The sequence below is a fragment of the Onychomys torridus genome, chromosome 4 (assembly GCF_903995425.1).
Source record: "Onychomys torridus chromosome 4, mOncTor1.1, whole genome shotgun sequence".
NCBI lineage: Eukaryota > Metazoa > Chordata > Mammalia > Rodentia > Cricetidae > Onychomys > Onychomys torridus.
The window spans coordinates 4,996,436-4,999,579 of NC_050446.1; the positions used below are offsets into that span (position 1 = coordinate 4,996,436).

A 3,144-nucleotide genomic window follows, 5' to 3' on the forward strand; every position below is an offset into this window, starting at 1 on the left:
CTCTGTGGCTTGCTGTGTGGCTGGATGGCTCCTGATGTCCTCCTCCTTCTCTGGCTACTTCTTTTTCCTTTCCTCCTAGGTTTCTCCTTCTATATATTCTCTCTGCCTGCCAGCCCTGCCCATCCTTTCTCCTGCCTTGCTATTGGCCGTTCAGTTCTTTATTAGACCATCAGGTGTTTTAGACAGGCACAGTAACACAGCTTCACAGAGTTAAACAAATGCAACATAAACAAAAGTAACATACCTTAAAATCATGTTCTACAACAGCTGGGTGTCATGCTGGTGCACATTTATGCAGTGCCCCGGGTTCCAGAAGAGGGCTTCAGATTCTCTAGAACTGGAGTTACAGACGTTTGGGCCACCGTGTGGGTGCTAGGAACCAAGTCTGATTCCTCTGTAAGAGCAACACAAGCTTAACAGCTGAGCCATCTCTCCAGCTGCAGGGTTAGTGATTTAGGGCTTGTCTAAGAAGGGGCACTTAGAATCCTCCATGTGCCCTGGGGACACAACCAGAAGGCAGTTGTCTACAGACCAGGGAGGCCCTCCCTAGAAACAGAATCAGTGGCTTGTCGACCTTACCCCACCCACACACCCACCCCCAGAGCTTTGAGAAAATTAGCTTTTCTGATTTCTTACCCAGTCGGTGGTGGTGGTGGTGGTGGTGGGTGGGTGGCAACTTGCAATGACTGATGATAAACTTGACCCTTTGGTTATCAGGTGCCCTGGAGAGCTAGAAGCCATGTTAGTACAGAGTGGGTGACTGGCATGATGGCCTACAAACTGGCATCCTAACTGGCAACCTCCACTCTCCCCAGTGATCTTTCTAAAATGCCCAAAGCTACCTGATATCTATAGGACAGAGTGAAAGCTAGCTGGCATCCATTAAAACATGGTGTCATATTTTCAAATCCCCACACACAATGCAGTCCCTATCTCCTGGACTGTGGGTTTGTTTTACACTGTTTCAGTAGTTTACAGTCAACTGAAGCTCAAACTATGAAATTACTAAATGGGCAATCCCAGAGATTAAAAATCCATATATTTTGATTGTATGCTGTGAAATGAAATCTCACACCAATAATGTTATCCTGCCTGCATATCCACTATGTATATGCTACTCACTCTGTGACATATACAGTCACAGAACAGCCTGTCTTTTGTTCAGTGAACTCCAGATATACATGCACACAGGCAGAGCTGTGCTCATGTTTGACTCCCTCCTGCCAAAGTAGCTGAAGAAGTTCCATCTCACCTGTGTCCTGCCCTGGCAGCCTGGCTTGCATCTGCATGACCTGCTAGAGACTACGGCTCTGGCAACTCTCCCTTGGTGCCCATCTCTGGCCACTTTCCCCCTCTCCTGGGTCACAGCCGTCAGTGTGCAAACACCCCAACCCCTGGAGCTTCCCCTGCCCAGAGGAGGGGAAGCTGGCCTCTCTCCATCTCATCAGACCTGCCCTTCCTCGGCTTTCATCCTAGCTAGCCACTCCGCTGCTCTGAGTGGCTTCTTTGACTAGCTTTGGGGTCTTCTCTTAGTGCCTCCATTGTTTCCAGATCCTCTTCTCAGGCTCCTACTCATACTGAGCACCAGGCACAGCCTGAGCCTTGGAACATTGCCATATGCACTCTCTCCCTAAACAACATCACGGGATAACGGTGCTCACCCCAGTCACGCAGCACGAAAGACTCCTGAATCCCCCTCTCCATCTCTAACCACAGTTACAAGTCACCACTCAAAGTTCATAAAGCAAGCTGCATCTTCAACAACTCTACCTGTATGGCACCTAGAACATAGCCTGCCAGCACAAGGAACTTGCTTTTCTTCCCATCTCCCCATCTCAATAAACACCACCACCTCTTATCAAATTGATCAAGTCCCAGATGTGGAAGCCAGTCGATATCTTCTGAGCTCTTCAATGCCTGGTTCAATTCAAGGGCAACCCTGCAGGCTCCATGTTCAAACTACGCCGTGTGGTCCACTGTCAGCAACAATGACATCTCAGTCCCTTAGCTAATGGGCAGCTGCTAGATTCTGCCCTGGGAAAGAAGATGCCCTACTTGAAATAGGAAAATATCCTTGCTGAGTATATTTGAAAATCCTGTGGCCATATTGCGTTCCTTAAGATTTCACTCAAAGATGTTAGCATCCATGAGGGAGCCTTACAAATCAAATACTGCTTTGATGACTGCAAAATGGTAATTTTCATAATTTTATCATTTCTTCTATTAGTACTGTGCATTTATCTGTGAAGAACTTTTCTCTGTGCTCTCTGGGAATATTGATGAAGATTTATGGATTACTTTTTTATTCTGTGTGTTATAACCCATGATGGCCATTCTTTCTAATGTTCAAACTGTTTAGAATTTGGCCAAATCCTTCAAGCTATTACTTTTGGCAGGTCCTCCATGTTTGTGATGGCTAATTTTGGTTGTCAGCTTCACTGCATCTGGAATCAACAAAACCCCAAGCCACTGGGCACTCCCATGAGGAATTTTCTTCATCAGATTATTCAAAGCAGGAAGGCCCACCCTAAATCTGGGTGGCAGCCCAGAAACAAGGACATGGAAGAGGGAAACTGCCTTTGCCTGCTGCTTGCCCTCACTCTTCCTGGCAAGCCCATCTGTGGTGTTGATTTGGCTTCTTCAGGATTCCAAAACAGACTGAGGACCACAGCTCTGGGAATCCTCCGGGCCTTCAGCACTAGATCAGGACTGCCGAGACATCGAGACTTAAGGAAGAAGCAACTACTGGATTCTTGGCCTCTCCAGTGTGAGACAGACACTGTTGGGATACCCAGATCCATCCTGAAAGCCAATCTGATAAATCCCCTTTTAATAGGAGTATTCATCCTATCTGCTGTTACTTTAGAGAAGGCTGATAATATGCTTATTAAAATAACATCCCATTCCTACCATCTTTTTCTTGACCTAACTTAACATGAGTACATATGTGCACGCGCACGTGTGTGTGTGTGTGTGTGTGTGTGTGTGTGTGTGTGTGTACACAATAGCCTTGTACAATACCTTTACATCTCAGAGAGACAGAATTGGGATACTGGCGGAATGTGAACCCAGGCTTTATATTAGAAGTTGCTAAGTCCAGTCACTTTCTGGGTGTGGCCGTGATGTTGTGACTGTGTACAACAT

The 3,144-nt window shown here is 46.6% G+C and overlaps 1 long non-coding RNA gene across 1 annotated transcript; it reads right to left on the minus strand.

The window, feature by feature from the left end:
• Positions 1 to 374: 374 nt before the first annotated feature.
• LOC118582732 lies at positions 375 to 1,475 on the minus strand. Its single transcript, XR_004944794.1, has 3 exons — positions 1,253 to 1,475; positions 637 to 730; positions 375 to 394 (listed from the first exon to the last, which is right to left on the minus strand). It is a non-coding gene; the product is annotated as an uncharacterized LOC118582732 (long non-coding RNA).
• Between the last annotated feature and the right edge of the window lie 1,669 nt (positions 1,476 to 3,144).